General features: G+C 42.2%; 1 protein-coding gene across 1 annotated transcript in view; it reads right to left on the bottom strand.

Annotated features, from left to right (window-relative positions):
- The window catches only part of TENM2 (teneurin transmembrane protein 2), a 923,830-nt gene that overhangs the window by 477,835 nt on the left and 421,760 nt on the right, over positions 1–24,235 (bottom strand). The window lies entirely within an intron of this gene.

The following is a 24,235-nucleotide window of genomic DNA, read 5'->3' as shown; positions in this document are numbered from 1 at the left end:
GCAAAGGGCTGATGGAGTCAAGATCTCTCTCCAACATTCACACAAGGTGCTATTTCTGATGGAGAAGAGAACAAACAGCGATCCATCATGTTTGGAAGAAAGATCTAGTTGTATCCCCTCTACTCAGAAAGCAGAGTTTTTCTTGCAATGTTTTTGGATATTTTTCATGATTTTATTTTTAAAGATGTCACAGCATGGCTGCTGAAATGCACTACACAGATGACATCAGTATCTCAGACAAAAAAAAATTCTCCCAAGAGACAATGATCCCCAATGCCAGATGGTGTAGGGAAGGCAACTGGATGCCTGTGCATAGCTACAGCAGAATGACCAAGTAGGCATGTGCGTAGGAACTGTGTGCGTGTTTTGTACCACCACTCATCTGCCTAGGAGAGGCACCACAAAATGCACTACCATTGGTGGAATCTTCAAAGACCACCCTGGAAACTCAGGGCAGAAATCCATCCAGAGCATCTCTATGTGATGCCTACAGGCAATATAGCAGCACAGTTAAGCCTGCAGAGTCTATAACTGGACCGAGTGGGTTCAAATCCCAGCTTTGTCAGTTACTCATTGGGTGATTTTAGGCAAGTGCCTTAACCATACAGTGCTTTGGTTTCTTTTTCTGTGCTATGGGAATGATAATAGAGTCGACCTCAAAGGATTGTTTTGAATAGTGAGGTAATACATGCAAAAACACCTCCATCATTGCTTTTGCTATCATTACAAGTCAGTCTTTTCCTGATTACTCCACACACAAGGGAGACTAGATCCCATTCCATTCTTGGTTAGATACTATTGTCTGAAGTTTCATCTCTACACTGAGCACAAATTAAGCTCCCTGCAATTTCAATCGATTTACCCCAGGTCTATCAGGGAAGGCAGAGCCAGGAAAGTCTCATTTCTCTTCTGCTGATAGTTCTTCACAATATTTGAGACAGCGGTAATATGTCCTTAAGTCTGGTAAAGACCAAGCCAAGCTAGTTTTAAACAACTTTTCCTCATATGGCAATGGTCACATTTTTCTTCATCTTTATCACCTTTCTTTGCTTCATATTTGTCAGCGTCCTTAAGTTGCATCATCTCAAATGGAACGGAATTTTCTGGCTATGTTCTAAGAATGCAAGCTTATAAGAAACTATTTCTTAGGCCAGATAATGCCATTTCCTCAATCTTAGAAGCAATCAGGACTTTCAAAATTTATAGTCAAATAGCCAGCCTTCATTCGCTTGGCTCAAAATATGTTTTTCAAATAGAGCTCCAAAGGAGGTTTTTTTTTTTTTTTTTTCTCCCCCCTGACATCAGTATGAAGGAGACACTCTCTTGTGTATAGACTCATATAACTAAATACTTGTCAGTGTTCTGAGGCTAAAGAACCTTCTGAAAAATCAGTTCACAGCTCTCCAGGATGGAAATCGACATCTGGAACTAAGTTTGCAAAGCACCTGGGTGATCAGTCAGCCTAACTATTTTATTTTTCCAAAGACACCCAGCTTCAATGACTTCCCCAAGCTCACAAAAAGATGGAGCTGAGAGTCGAACCAATATGAAATCATGGGCCAATCCTTGCCTAACACCTCTCTACGTGGCCAACGAGCATTTTCTTTCTCATGATGTCAGTATAACCCAGCCTATTTCTCTTCAAAAGAGATTCACCAAGGGAGCTCAATAGCTTTTCCATCACAGTCAATCAGAGCAGTTGATGGGTCATCCTATTGAAATTGAGCCATATGTAGGTGTGGACAGTGGTAAAGGCTTACAGGTGTGTTTCAGAACGGTGTTTCAAGAAGAGGCCCCAAGAGCTATAGGAGAACCATGCGTAAGTCTTTCTAATTGCAATCCATTCCAGATTTCTCAGGGTAAAGGCATCATGTCTTTGTTCATTTGCACAGACATTAGTGTGGGCCTCTGCATCCCAGCTGTTGACTCAGCAGCAGTATGTTCTCTAAAAAGAGAAGCTTTATCTCTAAGCCCTTGCCGATTATACTGACAGATGACCTGGAGCAAGAAATGGGGATTTCACTTATTCCTTCCTAAAAGGAAATTAATAAAAAACTGCTTTCTACCTTGCCTGACAAAGATAATGTGAACCTGAATATAACATTTGTGCATTTGTGGCTTTAAAGAAACAAAACCAGAAAAGGTAGAAGTGCTATTTTTTAAATATTTTCTTATCCTGAAAGCAATTGTAACTAAAAAAGAACAAGAAACAGGCAAAAACCAAACACAGACAAATCTCAGGTCACTTGAGACTTTGGATCCTGCTCAGCATCTAAGAAGATATTTCCCTGATTCTGCTAAAAATGACCTCTTCCTCTTCTCACTTGATCTTGCTGAATTCTATGACACTTCACATACTATACTGTAATAGTTCTGTGTACGTATGTCCACTCCCTTATAAGATTGTAAGCTTCTGAGGGACAAGGACAAATCATCATATTGTTTTCTGCCATCATGGCATCTTGCCCAATTCGACAACTTCCTGTTGGTTCTCTCAGTAGCATTCTTGGTCCTCTAATCCTTCATCTGCATGGCAGGCAGAAATGATCTTTCAAAAACAAATCTGATCATTATATCCTCTTTTTAAAAATCCTTCACTGACTTCCATTTTTCTGAGGATAGATTTTATACCCATTTCAGATGGTCCAGGAACCCTTGTAGGATCTGTTCCATGCCCACTTCTCACCATGTTTCACTCCTCTCTCCTGCTCCTTCCTTCTGCCCCAGCAACCCTGTCCTTCTTCTAGTTCCTGGAACCCACGATTTTCCCTCCCAGTCCACACATACAACTTCTCTCCCTTCCTCCCCCAACCCCTTCCTCTGATTACCTTCTATAAATCAGTTCACTTCTTTAGGGAAGCCTTTCCTCATATCATATTCAAGTCAAGTTTCCCTGATGTTACGTGCTATTATCCTGTCCTATAAATTTTCTCCAAGACCCTGTGAAGGCATATTTCCTCAAACACTAATGAAATAGGACATAATTGTATCAGAAAATATTATATCTCAAGTTCTCAGAAACCTTCTAAGGAGCTATACCATCAAAGGAGGAATTGTATCTCCCTCCTGAAAACAAAGTATCAGTGCAGACATGTTCTGGGGTGGGGGGAGGGAGTTAGAATCTACCATAATGTTTAATCAGCTACCCCCATCATTTTTACTTAAAAAACAAAACAAAACCAAACCAAACCAGGCTGTTTAAGAAGTTTAATATTTTAAGAAGCTCCCAAAGGTCTTGAGAGAGAATCAAAGTGTAGTTGTATTACTATGTTATAGTATGTTTTCAACAAAAGCGAAAATGAACTTTTGGGACTTCATCAAGATAAAAAGCTTCTGCACAGCAAAGAAAACAGTCAACAAAACAAAGAGGCAACCCATGGAATGGGAGAAGATATTTGCAAATGACAATACAGATAAAGGGCTGATATCTAAGATCTATAAAGAACTTCTCAAACTTAACACCCAAAAAACAAATAATCAAGTCAAAAAAATGGGCAGAAGACATGAACAGACACTTCTCCAAAGAAGACACACAAATAGCTAACAGAATAATAGAATGTTCATTATCATTAGCCATCAGGGAAATTCAAATCAAAACCACATTGAGATACCACCTTACACCAGTTAGAATGGCAAAAATTGACAAGGCAAGAAACAACAAATGTTGGAGAGGTTGTGGAGAAAGGGGAACCCTCTTACACTGTTGGTGGGAAGGCGAGTTGGTACAGCCACTTTGGAAAATAGTGTGGACGTTCCTCAAAAAGTTAAAAATAGAGCTATCTATGACCCAGCAATTGCACTACTGGGCATTTACCCCAAAGATACAGATGTAGTGAAAAGAAGGGCCACATGCACCCCAGTGTTCATATCAGCAATGTCCACAATAGCCAAACTATGGAAAGAGCTGAGATTCCCTTCAACAGATGAATGGATAAAGAAGATGTGGTCCATTTATACAATGGAATATTACTCAGCCATCAAAAGGATGAATACCCAACTTTTGCATCAACATGGATGGAACTGGAAAAGATTATGCTAAGTGAAAGAAGTCAAGCAGAGAAAGTCAATTATCATATGGTTTCACTTATTTGTGGAACATAAGGAATAGCATGGAGGACATTAGGAGAAGGAAGGGAAAAATGGGGGGACTCAGGTCTTATTTATCACTTTATTTCCATTAGTTCTTAGTGTAATGCCTTCTATGGTGTTTGTCCTAAATAGTGTTGTTTTCACTTTTGTCTCAGTTTCTCTAGTGTTCCAGTAAAAGTGATATTCAATTATTCCAATCGATATGTAAAATCAAGATCATTGGCTCCTTTTAAAAAATGAAGAAGCACAAACATGTGAATTGTTCTTTTTTAAATGAAAATCCAACAGTCTTTACAGATTGAACTTTCTTTAAACATCAACACCTTGAATGTAGGCCAGTGAAACTTAATGGAATTATAAAAGCTTTTCAACACATATCATAAAATAATTTAACCTCAGTGTGGGGTAGGGGGAATTTTACATACCCTTTTTATGAGAGAAGAGAATTAAAAAAAAAAAACAGGAGACAGACCAATGGGAATTATTTTTTGTTAATGATGACAGTCAATCGGAAGGAAAATGAACAACTAATTTTTCAGTAGGAAGTAGTATAGGATAGCATTTTCAAAAATCCAGTTTGATAAGTTGTGAAGAGTATGAAAGGTAAAACTAGGCTTTCATCCTAGAAATATTTAAGTAAAAATGATCACATAATTAAAGCTTTCTGACAACTGGAAAGTACCAAGAATTAGAGAAGCTTCATAAAGAATTGTAGAAAGGACTGAAAATATACAGAAAGGAGCTGAAATAAAGGTAGTACCTCACTTAAGATTATAAAAAGCAGAGACAAGGACAGGAACACACACACATAATTAAACGAAATTTCAGAACCGGGATTACCTGTTGTTTTGTTAATTCATGAATAATTGAAAATAAAGGTCATAGGATACTGTTGACATTGAAGGCCAAATCGATGGCAAGTGACCAAAAAGCAAATCAGCTTTAGTCCCCTCAGATGAAAAGAAGGGTATTTTTCTTACCCCACAGGGAAGTCATCCCCAGGCTCCCATGATCAAATGACTCAGAAAAGGCCCAATTGATGTTACTAAAATTTGGCAAAAGTATTCACATTTCAGCTGGGTATAAGCTTGAGGTATTACAGCCCAGAGGCATATCTGTAAGAAAGTTCTAGGAGAACATAAATAGATTCTTAGAATAGAAATGGCTCTTTCAGCGTAGGTTAATGGAAGATATGTTATCACTAAGTTGGGCAGGGAAAATGGAGAATTGATATATTAGGCTACCCAGGCTTGATAAAGAAATTGCCAATCTTTACGGAAGATTTGCAAAATATTTAAAAAAGACACAGAAGGAAGGGCTTTACGTTTTTAATTGTATCTTTCTTTCCATCTCTCCTGCCAGCCTCATATTCTAAGCCACTGGGATAGATCAGCTGCCCCCTGCTAATGCTTCCTCTACACAGTGGCTTGAGGGGTTGTATTCTTTTTTTTTTTTTTTAAAGATTTTATTTATTTATTTGATAGAGAAAGACACAGCGAGAGAGGGAACACAAGCAGGGGGAGTGGGAGAGGGAGAAGCAGACTCCCTGCCGAGCAGGGAGCCCGATGCGGGACTCGATCCCGGGACTCCAGGATCATGACCTGAGCCGAAGGCAGTCGCTTAACCAACTGAGCCACCCAGGAGCCCCTGTATTCTGACTTTTTGTTTTCCTTGGTTAGGTTTTGTTTTGATGCAGATCTGGGCATGAGACCACTACCTCCTGCCCCTGACAGATGTGTCAAAGTCCTCCAGACATCCTCTTTTTTCATAGCTCTTTCCACAACTTCTGATGATTTCTGTATTTGTTCATGATCCACTGTCTCGGTCGGCTTTGGCTGCCATAATACCCTACACTGGGTGGCTTCCATAACCAACACTGAATCCTCAGTTCTGGAGGCTAGAAGTCTGAGGTCAAGGTGCCAGCATGGCTGTGTTCTAAGGAAGATGTAGATGGAACACCTCCTCACTGTGTCCTCATGCGGTCAGGAGAGTGTGGAGGTCTGGTCTCGGGGCACTAATCCCATCATGGGCTCTCCATGCTCATTACCTCATCCAAACCTAATGACCTCCCAAAGACCTCACCTCCAAATACCATCACATCGGGGATCAGGGCTTCAGCATATGGATTTCAGGGGACAAAAACATTCAGCACAGAGCATTCATCTTATCCCCAAGAGCGTGAGCTCTAGGAGGCTGGGGAACTCTCTTTTGCTCCCTATTGAGGCTGCATGACTTGCACTTTGTACCTGGAACACTGTTGGTGCTTCATGAAGATTTATGAGATGTGTGTATGTATTTCTGGAGAAAACTAAATTACCCAGTTACCACCTGGAAAACATGAAAAATAAACTGCCTTAACTGATGTTAACATCTTTATGTTTCCACAGACTATCTTCTTGGTAGCTCCTTAATCGTGTAGAGGCCGGCTCTCTATATTAGTAATTTAGCTCCACAGTGTCCACATAACTCAAAAAGGAAATAGGCAGGTGCCATGTGCATTGTAAGTGGTCCAGGTATTAGCACATGTTTTTAAATAAGCAAAGCTCTCAGGACATTTGTAGCCGGTGCTACGTTATTTAGACACGTGTGTGTGTGTGTGTGTCTTGTCTTTCCATTGTACTGCCCTCAGGGGACCATGGTTGTTTGCATCCTTACAGTACCTACCCCGGTGCTAAGCATAAAACAGATAATTAATACATTTGCACTGACCTATGTATCAATGTGAAAATTGGGTCGCAAGTGACTTCTGGGGCTGCTGTAATTTAGAAGAGAATATCTCTACATGAAAGAATCCTAGGGCAGATTAGCAAACCTCAAATCCATTTAAAGTGGACATACTGGGGACTTTTGTTATGGCTGGAGCGGGGAGGGCAATGGAGCACAAAAGCCTGCTTTTCTGTTAGTGAGACTACCTGGCATAGGGCAAAGACCCTGGGCTTGAATGTTGGCCCCAGAAACATTTCTTCAAATGAGTTGTTTCTTCAAAAGCCTTGTTTTTCCAATTAAAATTCCAGTCTCAACAGTTGTAAAGTCTCAAAATAATGCGTTGAAAGGGATTAGCATAATTTGGGAGGGCATGTTAGCACCTATTAGGTGGCAGTTAAGAACTTAGAAACATATGTCCATGCGAAGAAAGTTATGTGAATGTTCCTAAGATCGTAATAACCCCAAACTGGAAAAAATCCAGACATCCATCACTTGGTAGATAAAGTAAATGTGGTATATCCATGTCAATGGAGTACTCTTCAGCAATAAAAAGGAATGAATTACTGATCCATGTACAAAATGGATGAACTTTAAAATCATACTACATATTATCTAATTCCACTGGTAAGAAATGCCCAGAAAAGGTACGCTTCTAGAGATAAAAAGTAGATTGATCAGTGGTCGCTTAGAGCTGGGAGTGGGGCAGAGATTAAGAGCAAAGGGACAGTAGGGCACTTCTGGATGATGGAAATGTTCTAAACGTGGAGGATGTTGATGGACGTAGAACTCCATGTATTTAATGAAAAGTCAGGCTGTAGACTTTTCATGGATGATTTCTATGGTATGTGAGTTATATCTCAATGAAGTTTTTTTTTAAGGTCTATTAGAATGCTGAGGGAAACTGAGGAAGTAAGCAACCGCAACACAGGCCCCTGCCTCCCCCCCCGCAATACACATGTACGCATATGCGCGTGCGCACACGCACACACACACACACTTTGAATGGGGAGAAGAGTCTCAGGCTTAAGATGGAACTCTGCACAGAAGTGGACATGGAGGTGGTGGCTTCACTGGGCAGAATGGTGGCAGAGCCGGCCTCCTCTGAGACTCTGGGGCAATACCCTGATGCTTTCACAGAGCTGGCCACAAGCCAGGATCACTGGGGATGGCTCCTGCAGCCGATGCCCATGGAAGTGCTGGCCTGGGGACTGTCGTCTCCCTGAGTGGGAGCCAGAGACCTGCTGGAATGGGAAATTGGGGTACTTCACATTCCTGCTCTCTAGCCTTGCTTTCCAATCTCATCTCACTGTAATTATTAACCAATGGCAGGCAGCTCATGTGAGAAGTATTTGTGGGGCTTGCTGTCCTGATGAGGATCTTTACAGGGCTTGCTGGCTCTTTCCTGTCTAGAAAGGTTATTCAAAGAGAGACAGGTGACGTTGACACTGGTGCCCAGTGTCACCCAGAGACAAAAAGGTACCTGGAAGACCATCAGTCAGCCACAAACACACTAGTTCCAATAACAGGGGAATAATTGACATATTAAAATCTATAGGTCCTAGGAGGCTACTAAACCCATCACATTTTTCTAAAGAGATAGAGAAAGCACGGTGCCCACAATACATCAATTAAAACCTGCCATTTCCCCAAAGCTGTCAGCTGCAGAGTGGCTGCCAGAAGTCCCCCTTCTCCGAGGGCGTCTTGAAAATGAGCACCTGGGGCAGCCAGAGCTATTAATAGGTGGAGGGAATGATAGAAAATGTCACAATGCACCTTTCCAAATAAAAAGGTATCCAGACTTCTCGGGGAGGGAAGTAGGAGAGGAAAACGGCCCAAAGTACTTAAATTATTGCATCTTCTTTTTCTGTCCCTCGTATTACAAGGGAGAGCTTGTCACTTCCAAGGTGTCTGGCCTCTCTCGCTGCTGGAGAGCTGGAGTGTCTCAGAGCTTGCTCATGGCTAGCAGGGTCGTCTTGCTTCATTCTTTTCAGAAAAGGGGACAGAGAGGCATTTCTTCTGACCCAACCAGGAGAGCTAAGAGGTAGACGGTGTTGACTATTGCTAAGGTACAGCAAGGAGGAAAGATGGAGCCCAATACCTCAGTCGGATAAGGAAGCAACAGACCCCTTGGGACCCTCAATTCTCAGGAACTTCACAGATATACTCAGAATCCCCAACTACACTTCTGGATTGATTCCAAAATAATGTCCGTGAATTTCTTTTCAGCATGATGCTTCCCACTAGGACTGACTAAACACATTCTAGGTCCGGAGACAGGAAGTTTCAGTTCCTGCTGTTTTCTAGAACGTAACCTTGAAATTCAAAAGCTAGGTGAGCCTGGGCAAGTCACCGAAGTGCTTTAGACATCACTTCTTCCAAGATATTCCAACATAATGATTATTCAAGCTCCCCTCTAGTTTTTAAATTCCTAGCTTGTATCAGTGAGGTAAGAATTTTGCCCCTGGAACAGACTCAAGAATGCTCTCAATGAGGGGTAAGGTCAGCCGTCATGGCTTCAGGAGAGGCTGATTAAAACATCCACTTTTTCTTTTTCTTTTTCTTTTTTTTAATAGCAAAGGTTGTTCTATTTTCCTCCAACCCAACTATCAAGCTTATTGTTGCTCTAATTTAACTTTATTACTCTTTTGTCTTGTCAATAAGAACATAATAGTGTCCTAAAAGAAAATGACAGCTTTTTTTCTTTCTCTTTGAGGTTTATTTCAAACAATTTTCTTTCTCCTTAATGAGGCTGATCCCTGTTTGCAGTTGCATATTGTGTTCTCTTAATGGGAAGGTTTCAAACACAGAGGAGAAAAAGAAAAGCCTGCTTTCTTTTACTTATTTTTTGCTGGCCTTTTTGTCAGTTCAGATAGTTACCTTACACACCATTTATGAATCACAGTCTGTGCAACACAGTGCATTTTGAGGACGGTGCCTCTTCCTTGTCTTATTAAACAAAGTCTTGCCCAGCCAGTCAATGTGCTCACACTGCCTTGCTTTCTGAGGCCCTGGGTCTCCAGGTTTTCTTCTGCAAGTGGTAGGGGCCCAGCAGCTTTAAAGCTTTTTGATCACGTTTCATGTAAGGAGACATGAAACATTAACTGGCATATTGGAACTACCACTGAGACACCATTAGTCAACAATTATTGGACTTTAAAACTCTGGTCTCAGCTATCCCCCCAGTAAGCATACACCCAGGCCCCGTACTGAAAGAGAAAAGCGACCATGCGTGCAGTTTGTGTTTTTTCCTTCAGTGTTGAGATGAGCTCAAGGATATGGATTGCTAATGATTTGGTGGCTCAGAATGCGTGTCCTATTCTGACGAGCCACACGGCAAATGTGGATGAGCAGGAGAACAAAGGTACTCAAATCTGCCAGCATGACTCTCTTTACCTTACTTCCTCTTTTCCCCTTTCTTACAAAGGTCCCTGGAGAAAACCTCCGTTTTCAGTCCCCAGGTCCCTGGAGAAAACCTCCGTTTTCAGTCCCCACCTGCACTGGAAATTTTATTTGGGCTCTGGTAGTCGCTGCTAACACACTAGCCACGTGGACACACCTCACAAACCCAAGTGGAAGTGTGCTGGGTAGAGCGCCTTCGAAGTCAGGGAGTCATTTTTATATGACTAGCTTTCTGACTTTAAAAAAAAAAGTTCCCTGGCTTAAAGTTTTATTTGACAGAGAGTGACACAGCGAGAGAGGGAACACAAGCAGGGGGAGGGGGAGAGGGAGAAGCAAGCTCCCTGCTGAGCAGGGAGCCCAACGTGGGGCTCAATCCCAGGACCCTGGGACCATGACCTGAGCTGAAGGCAGACGCTTAACCATCTGAGCCACCCAGATGCCCCTCATTTTCTTTTCAATACTATGAAATAGTTGGGCCAAATAATTTTTAAGGTTTCATCCAAATCTAAATTCTATGCCAGGTATTATAGGAACAAGAACAGTTTAAAGGCACAGTCAAGCGAATACCTTAGCTGAGAAAGAATTCTTAGAGAAACATAGGAATAAATTAGAGCGATAGATTACTAGAGAAGTTTCAAAAGCTCAGCATAAGAAAACTCTAGATCCCCAGTGGAGTTAGTTCAGGTTCCTGAAGAGGCGGGAGAACAATTGATTGCTGTTTCGGATGATGAGTTTGGCAACAATATGCAAGATATGGCTCAGACATTGTTGCTGAAGAAAGGGGAGCTCCACGTGAAGAGGGCCTGGCCCCAGAGAGTGGCACTCCTTCACTTTTTTCTCATCCAATTAAAACACAAAAGGGAAACTACATTCCAGGGGGACCCGAGGGGGGGGGGTCCTGTTTGTTTATAGGCTCAGCACAGTTGCTAGGAATAATTTTAGGTGCTAAATGAATACATGACTGTTTAATTTAAAGTAACACAACACCTTTCTGATCTATTGAGAATGAGGGACAAGAGATGGCGAAGTGTCAATGAGATCTGGTTTCTTTTTCTTCTGGGGAGATGAGAAGATGGGCAGTGAGAGGCAATGCGAAGGTAGTTGAGAAGGTAAATGGAGCTGCTGGGCCAGAAGTAAGGATAATGTTTTCAGTAGGTTGAATCTGAGGTGATAGAACCTAGAGAGGAGAGAAGATGCTGTGATCAGGTGGCAGGCCTCACTGGGCGTTCCCTGTATGGCCGGGCTGTTGGAAACAGGTTGGCCACCTCTCAGAAACGGGTCATGATTGGCCACTTCTGAAGAACTACAAACTTCAGTGCTAACCCCTCAAGGAACAAGGCAATTTCTTCAGATTCCCTTTTACAGACCGTTAATGTGTTTTCCTCTCCAGTCCATCCTTCCTTACACTCTTCTTCTAAATCTATTCATTCAACAAATACTTGTTGAGTATCTCATCTGTAACAGGTACAGGTAAAGAAGCTGGAGGGAAAAAAAAAAAAAAGAGGCCATGACAGCAAATCCTAACATACATGGCTCTTACCTTTGATAGTAAGAAAGTTAAGAAGAAAGTAGAATATGACAATGAAAAAGAGAGGGACAGGGTGGAGATGGTGACATGATTGCACCTGGGGTGGCCAGGGACGATTTCTTCAAGGAGGGAAGCTCATGTTGAGCTTCTCAGATTGCTGAGGATGATGCACCACAGCCACTGGGAAGGAGTGTGCCAGAAAGAAGAAACAGATGCCAAGGTTTTGAGATGGGAAAGAGCTTGGCACATCTGCAGGATCTAAAGGAGGTTGTGTGGCTGGGGCCCAGAGGGTGGGGGAGGTGAAGGAGGTGAAGGGGGTTGATGAGGTCAGAGTGTGGCGGTGGAAGGAGACATCATCAAGAGGGAATTAAGAAACAGGTTAGGGATGCTTTTTCTCACTAGGAGAAAAATCAAGATTGTGCTTTTTTTCTCCAAGATTAAGGATAAGGACACAGAATCAACTTCTGTTTGAACTCTGTCGGGTACCTTTTGTGAATCCCTAGGCCCAGTAATGGAGACTAAAGGGTGGTTCTTATCATGGCAGTATCCCAATTGTGTTTGCACAGGTAAGATAGGGATCAAGTAGGACATGGACTGGAAAAGAAATAAGAGAAATACACGACATTGTTTCTCAAAGATTGGCTGAGCTGAGATATAAAGCCACTGGGACTAGAAATGGGAAATCCTAGCAGAAAGAGAATTGAAGTTATATAGAAAGGGAGATTGAAGGGAAGTAGAGTCAACAAAATGTCAATTGACTGCACAATCCAAGAGCAGGCAGGAGAGGCTTTCTCTCAGGTGGGGGTGTGCAAGATTCCTCAAGCTCCATTCAGCCTATTTCAGAAGCTACTGTCTTAGACTGAAATGCACATGGCCCTGAATTTCTGAAATCACGATTATTTGCAAACGTTTCTGCATCCCTATTTCTATAGCCCTATGTGACTGACTAAATGAAGAGAAGGCACCAACTGGAAAGGCAAAGATATGGACTTGGAAAGTCATTGTTGATTCCGAGAGGTGATTTCTTAGGAAAATGAAAATGGGAGAACATCTGCAAATCCAAACAAAGGCAGCTACGACCCTGCCCATAGAGTACGGTGAGCAAGACGGCAGGCTTCTAGACTAGCACGCCTCACTAATGAAAGGCTTTAGGACCCTTGTATCTGTTAATTGTCCCGGGACTGTACTCTCAGTAGCATCCTTGCAAGTTCTGACACAGAGGAACACCTGTTCCCAGGAGACAAGGGTAGGAGAGGGTGACAAGAAATTACTTACTGCGGTTTGCCTGGGGCTACACTGGAGGTAGGGAGAACATTCCACGTGTTTCTAGTTTGTCATTTGGGTCGAGATAATGTCCCAATTAAGCACTCGAAAAAGAAAAGCACAGGAAGCGTCAGGGGAACAGGGTGGAAAGCAATCCTTCATGTTGTTGTACCAATTACCGACTCCAAGCTTTGGGGCAGGGTTGGCAGGGGGACTAAAGTTTAACAACTATGGTTGCTGAACTAAGGCCTTTCCTGCTGCCTCGACCACTGTATCCATCAAAGGCAAGCATCACCAACACAGGAAGAAATGGATGGAAGGCAGCAAAGAGCTATTCCCAGTCGCAGAGATAGACACCTGGAACATTTGCAGGCTTCTTCCTATTTAGGAGGTTGCTTAAAGTTACTTCAAAGCTGCGATTTAGGACCCATCCTGACGCAGAGACTTCTGCTTCTCCAAGACTCTGACTTGCACGAAACTGGAATCCCATCAAGGGAAAAACAAGGTAGACTTTGGGTTCCTGCTTTCTCTCCACAAACCTTTGAGAAAGAGAACCACTGAAGGTTTTGCCCTTAGCCCAACAGAATAGCCAGAAGGAGTCTTTCCATTCTGGTCTGCTTTCTACGGAATCACAGAGGGACTCAATGATTCCAACCTCCTTGTTAAAGAACTGGGGCCCAGAAATAGAAAGACCGGTCCCAAGTTATAGAGATAATCTCTGAGCTAGCCCAGCCAGCCCCACTCCTGGCCTGCTGGCTGTAACACCATGTTCTCTTTCTATTCAAGGAAACATGCAAGGGAGAGTGGGATTATCACAGGGAATAACAATGCATTTTAATGTAGTATCTATGGACATTATTCTCCAGTTTCCCCACTTTAACATGAACTAATTTTCTGTGATATACTTCATCCTGTTTATGGCATTCGTCCCTGCTATCTGAATTGGGTCTTCCTCAAATTTCTCTGTTGAAGCTCTAGTATCTCTAACCTCCAGTACCATAGGATGTGACTGTAGTTGGAAATAGGGCCCTTAAAGAGGTGATTAAGTTAAAATGAGGCCATTAGGGTGGGCCCTAATCCAATCTTACGGGCATCCTTATGAGAAGAGAAAATTTAGTATGACACACACACACACACACCCACCAGAGATGGGCACACAGAGGAAAAGGCCATGTTGAGGACACAGTGATAAGGCAGCCATCCACAAGCCAAGGACAAAGGCCTCAGGAGACACCAAACCTGCCAACACCTTGATCTTGGACTTTCAGCCTCCAGAATTGTGATAAACTTTTGTTGCTGAAACCACCTCGCCTGTGGCATTTTGTTACGCAGTACTAGCAAACTAATATAATCCCTTTAACAGCTATTTATTGAGGACTTAATTCATGCAAGTCTGTTCAAGACACAATGAGAAAGAATGCACATGTTTTCAGTGCCTTCGTGGGAATTGTCGTTTTATAAGGGGGGAAAGACACCTGGCAAGTTATGTTCCTAATGGTTATTTAGAGTTGGGACATGTCTTCTAAAAAGCCAGTCACCTAGCTCAGGAAGTCTCTTCTAGGAAACAAGAGCATATCCAAAGTGTGAAGAAGCCAGCCTGACACAACATAAACTCAAACCCAACATACAGCTTTGTGTTCTCCTAACTCCTGATCCTACTTTATTATACGCACCATTAGGATTTCACAGAGCCAGAAACTTCAACCATGCTGCTGTACGGCCAGACCGTGAGCAGTCACGCACAACAACCAGCCTTCTCAGTTTGGCATGCACTGCCCCCCTCCCCCCCCCACCCCAGCCCGGACTGGAGAGCCAGGCATCCTAGAGGTGCTCACAGATGCTGAAAAGTATCAGCAAAATCATGCAAGGACCCGAGCGAGCAAGAAGCAAATGGAAGCCAAGAGTTCCGAATGGAAGGACTTACTAATAGCCTCCAGGACTGCTGGGGCCTCCCTCGGCTTCCCTCTGACCCTAGGGGGATCTGGATCAGCTTAGTGCCCCCATGAGACTATCTGGAAAAGAATCTCATGCATCAGAGGGGTCCTCATCTTCTTAGGAGGTCTCCCTTCAGCCGAAGTCCAATGTTGTCTTATACTTTGCTTGTGTCTTTAAGGGATAGAGAGAACCCTGACAGGGTAGGGACACTTTCTTTGGGTCTCTGCTCACTGCTGCCAGTGGTCTTTTTTTTGCAAGAGCCATGCTACATCAAGAGGCCTGAACAATCCCTTAATTCCCACAGCCCTGACTGCTGAGTTCTTCATTACGTGGAGCCTCCATGCAACATCTGGCTGCCTCCCGCTTTTGTGTCTGGACTCCCTACCATGAGTGGAGACCCCCAGAGGCCTGCAGACTCCATAGGACCGGACCCCTCAGCAGGAACACATTAAATATTTGTTGAGTTGAAATGAAGGAGAAGACTGCCTGCGACTGGCAGCTTCCCAGCTGGGTTCTCTTTTCCTGGGAGGTACCAGCATGGACCTTCCGAAGTGGCAGCCAAATAGTTAAACCTCTGCCAAAAGACAGATTTTTGGACTCCCGGGCCAGGGCAGCGGCCCTTTCGAGCAAGCTCTGTTCAGTAGCCGCGGGCGCTCTGTGACAGGCATGTTCTGATCAGAGGAGAGAGGCTTCCCACCTCCCAGGGAAACTTGTTGATGAGCCACCTGCCTCTGTAGGAAGCACAGGGGCTTTGCAGGGGCTCAGGGAGGCGGCGGGCACTGAGAGGACGATCACTTTAGACTTGTCCATTTAAAATGCTTTGACGTACTGGCTAAGTACCCAGAGGTTAACTAATGAACTTAAAAATAGGACATGATTGGGAGCGACAGGAGTTGTCTTTCTGGAAGGCAGAAAGATTTGAATCTTAATCCCCCGTGCGACACGGATGGATTCTGTGGCCTTAGGCAAATCTCATAAACTCGGCTTCACTTTTGCTACCATGCGGCAGGGAGACGGGGAGCTTCTCTGCAGCCGGGGCCAGCGGCGGTTTACCCGGCCCTGGTTGTCTGTGGCTGGGGAAGGCAGGCCTCCTCACTGGAGTTCCGTAGTGGGGCCACTCCGTCTCCCCCCACCCTCCAGGACCTCCTCCTTCCTTTTGCCAATTCTTTCAGCCTCAAGGCCTTCAGATTTCAACACCACTCCTCAGGAGCCCTCTGGGGTGGCCTCACTTGGCAGGGTACATTTCGGGGCTCCTTCCTCTCCTAAGGCCCTCCTGTATCACAGCTTCAGGGGTTCTGTCCCGGGCCCTGGATCTACAGAGGTTCTAGGTGACTGGCTGCTAAACCAACAGACTCAAGCAAAATTCTAAAGTTTTCGTCCCTACTTGATGTGTTCTCTGAGCAGATAGCATCTTTTCCTGAGACCTTAAACATTTTAACTCAAAGAAATAAGTGATCGAGGATTTGTAAACTGGTTTGATAAAACACATTTTTTTTTTTGCTACCTATAGATACATTGCATTCTTGGTTCCTATAAAAATCACAGACTGTAGGTAGATGGCTCTTCTGTGTTCAAATGCCTTTTGGTTAGAAGCAGAAGTGGTTATTTCCAAGTTCGTTTCCTAGCATTCATCTAATTTATATATCAATTTATTTTTTCTGTCCTTCCCCACTAGATAGAAGCACCGTGAGTGCAGTCTCCAGCTCACCACTGCATGGCCCTTACTTAGGTACCTGGAGAATAACTGATGAACTATTAGGGATGGCTCATGGAAATTTCTTGGTCATAAGTTCCCACATGAAGCCCAACTCTCCTTTGAAAAAAAAATCTCCAAAGTATTTCTACCTATAAAAGGTTTTGTTCCCCAAACTGCATTCATTCAGTATTCATTTTCTAGCCAAGAGAAATTTGGTATGTTAGTCTGTACCAAGAAGGGTACTACTTCTATTCGGCTTTTTGAGGAAATACTGAAATGGCCTTGGGCGCCCCATGTAATTTGTTTAGTTGTACATTTTGAGAATCCAACACAGAATGAGTAAGAATTAGTATAAATATTATAGTAAACTGGACCCCAGTTTTTCAATCATCTCGGATACAGCTGCCTAACGTTCCACAGTACGATTGTAGGAGAACTAATTGTTTTCTGTTATTTTTTTCCTTACCTATAGCCATTTGTTGTCTTTACAGAACTCTAGGAAGAGCTAGAGGCACAGTGGATATACTCGGTTAATTTGTCTACACCACACTAAACACCCAGATGCTTAGATACTTGGAGACACTATCTGACTAGCATTTTCAATTTTCATTCAGAGTGTCTAAATGCCATGAAGACTGAAACAAAGTTAATCAGTCTTCCACCAGTTTTGAAGGATAAAAATTGGGTGTGTGCAATGTGGAGAAAGAGCTGAAGGGAGGGAGGGAGAGGAGGAGAGAAAGGGAGAATGGACAGAATTGATTTTTGCAATCACCTCTGCTGTGTGGATCCTTCTCTGCCCTACAAAAGAGAGCAGTAGGTCAAGCTCAGTGTTTAATTGCCCCCATATTCTTAAGGGTGCAGTACAGATTATGCTAATCATCCCACTTAAATAATTCATACCACATTATTGAAAGCTGCATCATCACTGCGAATAATGCAGGCAGAGCACACTGAAAAGCCACGGAAGTCATATGAACGGTATCTGTTTGATATGAGAAGGATGAGATGATCAAACAGAGCATTCTTTTCCTTAACCAGCCTCATTCTTAACTATAATTATTGACATCTATCATAAGCAATCCTTCTGCTTTTTACATTTTAACTACCTACCAATTACTCACATTTATTTCTAGAAGTGAGCAAATATTTCTTATTCCATTTTATAGAAAGGTCTTTGAGACAAGTCATGAGTCTTCTCGTGAGTCCTCACGCGTTAGCTCTACTAAATCTCAAAGATGACGTGATTGGTTGCATGATAAGGAAATCAAGAACAACTATGACCGGAACCCCAAAGGGGCCATGAATGCTGTTCGTGCCCTGTTCAAACCCTTGCTTCCATCTGTATTTTTGTTTGGTATTGTAATTTGTTCCCTACAAGTGTTTCCTAAGTTACGGAAAATCCCCAAAGCCCATGAGCACGTAGTGGAAACATGATCTCTCCAGAACAACATACCCAGTGTGCGGTAGTCTAAATGATGTTTGAAGTCAGACCAACCTGGGGTCAAGTTCCCACTCTGCCCCTTACTACTTATGAGATGTGATCTTGGACAAGTTTCTACCTCTCTGAACCTTCATTTCCTCATGTATAAAATGGAAAGAGGAATTCTTCCCTTGGCCGTTCTGTTGAGATCATGTAAATTGAGTGGCAGGCACTTCCATTACGAAACAATGGGATTCTTCTTCATCAAATGGACAGCGAAGTCTGAAATATTAACTTTGTGTACATGTAGATAGTTTTCTGGTCTTCGGCAGACAACCAGGGGCCCTTCTGTTTAGAAGCAATACATGTGCTTGCATTAGCAGCTACATGTTTAAACATATACCAACCAGATCATCAGCTTATTAAGAACGAGATGTCGGAAATCAGGGGACAGGCATTTTGACTTAGGTCTTTCTCTGTGTCATTTCAGGAAAGCCTCTGGATTCCTTGGTTCCTAGTTTTCTTACATGAAAAACAGCAGCTTCTGGATAGAGGTAGTGGTATGCTGTTACTATTACAGGCTTGTGAGATTCAGTTGTTAGTATCTCTTCCAAATTCCACATTCAGCATCACATTTATAGCTTGACATTGGCCATGGTGAGAATGTTTACACCCTGAAAATCAAATCCTCAAAGGCTACACACCAGCCCCCACTCTCGCCCCCAGAGGCTGTTAACCATTTACCAGCACAGTGTTGACTAGAGATTCTATCAGAACTAACCATCTTGACCTTACACTTCATTTGTACGGTTTGCAGTTTTATAATAGCACCAAGTGGTTAAAAAAAAAAAAAAAAAAAAAAAGGCCGCCTGTGTAGCTTTACCACCTAGTATCTTTTGATTGCAAGCAAGGGGAAATTCAACTTAGTGATCTTGAATAATAAGGGCAAAATACTGGGTTATAATACCGGAAAGTCTGCAAATAAGGCAGGCTTCAGGGATGGTTTAATTCAAAGGCTTAGGACTTGGCTCCCACTTCTTTTGAGATTCTTTTAGCTCTACCCTGTTTGAGGGCTCCCTTCATTTTCAGGCTGGCCTCTCTCTTAGCAGCTAAAACTGGCAGCAACAGTTTCTGTTCTCACCTTTAGACCCCGCGGACTCCCACTCTGAGCTGCTACATCTCAGGGTTCGAGTTCGAAGTCCGAGAGGATTTCTGATTGGCCCAGCTTAGGTCACATGACCATGCGGCCGGAAGGCTGGAATCCACTGACTGGCTTAGCCTAGATCTTCCCTTCCTGACTTTTGTTTCCAAACAGAAACTGGGCGCTGCTGGCAAGGGAGTGAGGAGATTTGCCTGCTCCTGAGGGTTAGGGGGTAACCAAGAGATGTTCCTAAATGCTTAGGAATATGCCCTTCTCGGACCCCTGCACACCAGTTTGAGCAATCAATCTGAAAAGATGCTGGTGTTAAAGAGTACAGAGAAAATTATTTTGCCCTGTCTGCTCCAGAAAAGTACTTTTTGCTAGGAAAAGAAGAATCCAGCGTCAAAAAAATGCAAAGGAATGAAGAGGGTTGCACTCAGGACTGTGTAGCCTACACGTTTCACTACATGGTGAAACGTGAGGACATGGTGCTGTTCATGTGTTCAGACACCTAGAACCTTCACATCCCAAAATGAACAAGGAAGCATCTTCAGTTTCAAGGCTCCACGTTTCAGTATCAGTCAGTCACGGCGCAGCTACAGTCTGTTTGTAGACCGGAAAGATTGGTTCAGAACTTCTCCATTCCATGATGGAATAACATTTTCTTGGAAACCTGAACCAGATCATCTGTCTCTGTCAGAAAATCGTCCCTGCACAATAAACTGAAGTGTCACTACATGTCACTAATGAGAAATTTTTTTGTCCTCCCAACACTTCCAGCTGGGACACAATAAGTGGCAGAAGTGGATCTGACCGGCAAACTCTAAAAGCTCAGCTGAAATTCAAAAAAGCAAACTGTCAATCATTTGGCAGCAAGAAAAAAAAAATTATCTTTTTAAATCTTAAAAATAATGCATTCGGTTCTTTCTCCCCTCTCTATTTGATCTTAAATCTCATCGCATTGACCAAACAATGCCCCAACCAAAAGTGTAAATTTTACACTTTCCAAACCCTCAGAGCACTTAAGTTTTACATAATAGACATTACATTCACAGGGGACACATTTCTCCCTGGACAGCTTAAAAAGAAAATCTAGAAGAAACCTAATTAAAATAAGCACAAACACCGTAATGGCCTAGTGATTTTTATATATCATGCTCTGGCAGTCCTCCTAGGTGCTAGTAATGACCATCTGAAGGAAAGCTAAATACAAAATACCTCACCTATCCGGAATTCAACTACCTCACAATTCTGTGGATTCAGAGCTCAGTTCCACATCAGGAAGCATTTTCAAAGTGACCTCTCAGCAGTCAAAACAGATGCCATAAAGTTCAAGCCCTTGACGACTTTTTATTCCTCAGGTGAGTTAAGTCCTTATTCACACACTGTTAAATCTTAACTTGTACACCAATTTGTCATATATATGGCTATTAGATTTCTTAAAACCTGAACAAATTACAAATAGATTAAAGAAGAAATATAACCATATGTATGGAACCAGATGTGCTACAATAGAAATAAAAAGTGACAATCATTATTCATTGAATATTTAATGAGCACCTACTATTCACTAGGCATTGTGACAAGATAATACCATGAAAGCAACAAATGAGAAAGCAACATTATATAAAATTAAAAAAAAAAGACATAAGGGTTCAAAAGCAGTATTTTGGGACCACTTAGGAGACAAGAAAATAGCCCTATCTCAAAAAAGCTCTGAGAGATTGATGCTTTACCGACCACCCAGAGTCCATGAAAAAAGATTCAATTATACCAAACATTCTAGAAAGGTGGAAGCAAAATAACCTACCTTCAAATAAAAGTTAAAATTAAAAAAATGTTTTTGTTATGAAGAAAATTAAGCTACCAGTGGGATTACTTTCTGAAGGTCTAGAGGGCTGAGATTTACCCTAATCTGACCTGGTTCAACCATTAGGAAGTTCAGGGTAAGTTCAAGATCAAAGACTAACCTGCTGTAGATCTCAAAAATCTGGATAGATGATCATACACTAGAAAAAAAAAATGTTAGCGCACAAACCAGAAAAATCTCACTCAGCAGGTGCCAGCAAATTTCAGCTCCATGGAACGCATGAAACTAACAGAGGCAAACATCTTTCATTTTGCACAAAACTCTATTGATAGAGCTAAAAAATGAGCTCTTCCCAATAGAACTGGCAAAAAAAAAAAGTTGAGGATAAAAACCCATTTTAGGCAACTGGCATTGGATTTTCATCTGGAATTCTGCTATCAGAAGTAAAAGATTATTTGCACCTTCCAGTAAGACAATTAACTGCATGCACGTGGTCTTTGGTTGTTGGAACTATGGGTATTTCTGTCAAAAGAATCCTTGAAAGGATGTAGAAATCAGAGTGAAACTAAATGGTCACCAGACTGTGTATCAACAGTGTGTGGAATATCTTGTAACTTAGCAGACAATTTTCCTGTGAGAAGCTTTCTCTTGAAACTGTTAAGAATCCAAGTGTATTGGTATGCTTATTATTCTGCAGTTCATGTTGCATACATTTAGTAGAGGATAAATGCAACTGCCAGTTTGCTCAGTTCCTCAGGGGGAAAATGGGAGTTCAGTCTGTTAAGATAGAGTTTATTATGTTAATTTTTGGTTCAAGCAAATAAAAAAAAAAATCATCTTTTGTTCACCAACAATTGGATTGATAAAATCAGTACTTCTAGTATTGGTCATAGAAGTCCATGGAACAAACTGAAAACATATCCAACATCAACAAAGAAAATTTAAATAGATTAAACTCTCTGATGGTTTGGTCCCAGGTTGACAGGGGAGTGGGGTGGGAAGGGGAGTGGAGAGCTGTGTCCTATCATATAATAAAGAAACACTTTATCTCATCATCACAAAATGTCCTAGAAATTTATACATAATCCACCACCTACAACGATTACTTTAAATTTGTTGGATGACAGTAAGAACAGGTGTTTACAGAGAAACTCTGAAATGTGAGGCTCTCTTCTGGTTTTCAAAGCCAATGCCTCATAAACAATATGCGATAAGAAATGAGCTTAGAGATCGAGAGTATTACTCTTACCTTTGTCTTCACAGCCCCAGTCAGAACTATCCTAACATCCTCAGTTGACCTCAATTCTGTAAATTACATAAGTGACCAAAAATTCCCTTCCCTACAACTATTTGGAAACCACAAGATATTTTCATAAATTGACTCTGCAAGAAGAGAGCCACGAGCAGTTCCAGTTGAAGGCTATTGAGAAGACAATGGATTTTTAGGTTGTTTCATAGAGTTATTTCCAATGGTGGAGAAGCTAAGAAATTAAGACCCATGATAGGACTACTTCCTATCTTCCTGAGAGAATGCAATGCTTCAAGAGCAAAGAGAGGTCTTTATAATCTCAAAATCCTTTTCTAAAAGGAAAACTATCTCAAAAAAGGGGGGGGGGGATGAAATATCTTCAAATATTTCTACAGGTGCCCACAGGGAGTAGAGAAGCCCTGATGACCTTCATAGAGGAGAAATATTTTGAGTGTAATTTCCAATAAACTGCTAAATTGAAATTTCTATTACTAAACAGAACCTAGTTTTGACAAACCGAAAAGAAAATACGACAGATTCAATAACAGGGCAGAAGAAAATACTCATAAACCTTCCCTTAGGCCTTAGACAGTCATTATTACTTTACCAGGACCATATTCCAATCTACAGGAGAAAATGGATTGTTTAAACAATATTATTTAACAATCTCCCATTAATTGACATTTCCCAGTTGTTGGGTTCACCCAATTACATTAGCCTTTAAACAGGCAGCACACTTCATAATTTTTAATAAAAATGGCCATTTTGCAAGATTTAACTTGCTAAATAAGGGTATTAATTTCAATAAAGCAATTAGCACATTTACATAATTTGATATTGTTATTTTAATAGAACACAAGAGCTTTAAAAGGCAGTTTCTAATACAGGAAGGAGAATAGTGGCCTATTCACATGCAAAAACTAAACTTTAGCTCCGTGATAAAAAGTTAATAATAATAGGTCTTTATATTTTAGAAATAAGTGAAATTAGAGAGGTGAGGGCTTGGAAGTCAGCATTCAATAGGCTTCAGCATCAACACCTGGACAAGGAGCCAACATGGGAGAGGAAGGGAGAGGAGGAGGTCCCTTTCAGGAATACGGAGAGGCTACTTAGAGGGGGAAAATGGCGCCTGGTTTTCTTTCAATGATGCTTTTGCCATAGAGCAGTTTGGTGAGTGTGCAGCATTGACAAGGATGTTCAGGTAAAGTACAAGGGAAGGTAACAAACAGTAAACAAAGCAAAGGGGGACTGTCCTTGAAAAGATGCTGCCAAACTGAGATATCTGTTGAAAGGGGAAGCATTTGCTTTTTTGATCTCTACATTCCAACATGACAAGGGTCTCTTCCTGGGCACTGCCTGGCTCTTTCATATGCCCAGCCTGGCCTTGGTCACATCGATTTTATTGGGATCTATCTCCTCCTCAGTTGAAGGGGCTGGGCATTCCCAGGAGCCTTTGTGGTTTCCACCTACACTGTCCCAGGAATGGAGCTGGGGCTCAGTTTTGTTGGGGATGCTGGTGGTGTACAGGCCAAGAGAGCTCTGGGCTTCTAGGCTGTAGATGAAACACAAAATGGAGCACAATCTCGCTCGGCCACTTCATTTAAAATTCAGACGCCTCATCCAATGCTTCTAAACAAGCAGGGCTGACAATTCTTGATTAAATAAAGTGAGGCAGCTTAACTTCATCTTCCTCAGCCTTCTGGAGATAAACCTTGCCAGAAAGGAGGGGTGGGGGATGAAGTCGAGAGGAGGAAAAGAATTATAGGAATAGAAACAGTGTGCGCAGACGGCTTGCATCACAGCACTGGCCCTAATCCCATGAGTCAACTCCGTTTTCTTTCCAAGTCATCTAGGTTTAAAACTGTTACCTGGCATGCTACCTGGAGCCAGAACGTTGACACAGCCCGTGAGTCAAGCCCAGATAAGCTAAGTGTGTGCCCACAGCCCCAAAACAAGCTCCTCATAAAGAGTATCCAGCACCATTCAGTGGCACAAAATG

This window comes from Mirounga leonina, unplaced genomic scaffold (genome assembly GCF_011800145.1).
Source record: "Mirounga leonina isolate KUSES-001 unplaced genomic scaffold, KU_Mleo_1.0 Mir_104, whole genome shotgun sequence".
In the NCBI taxonomy this organism is placed as follows: Eukaryota; Metazoa; Chordata; class Mammalia; order Carnivora; family Phocidae; genus Mirounga; species Mirounga leonina.
Note: the sequence above shows the minus strand (reverse complement) of the source record. Positions and strands in the feature narration are given on the sequence as shown.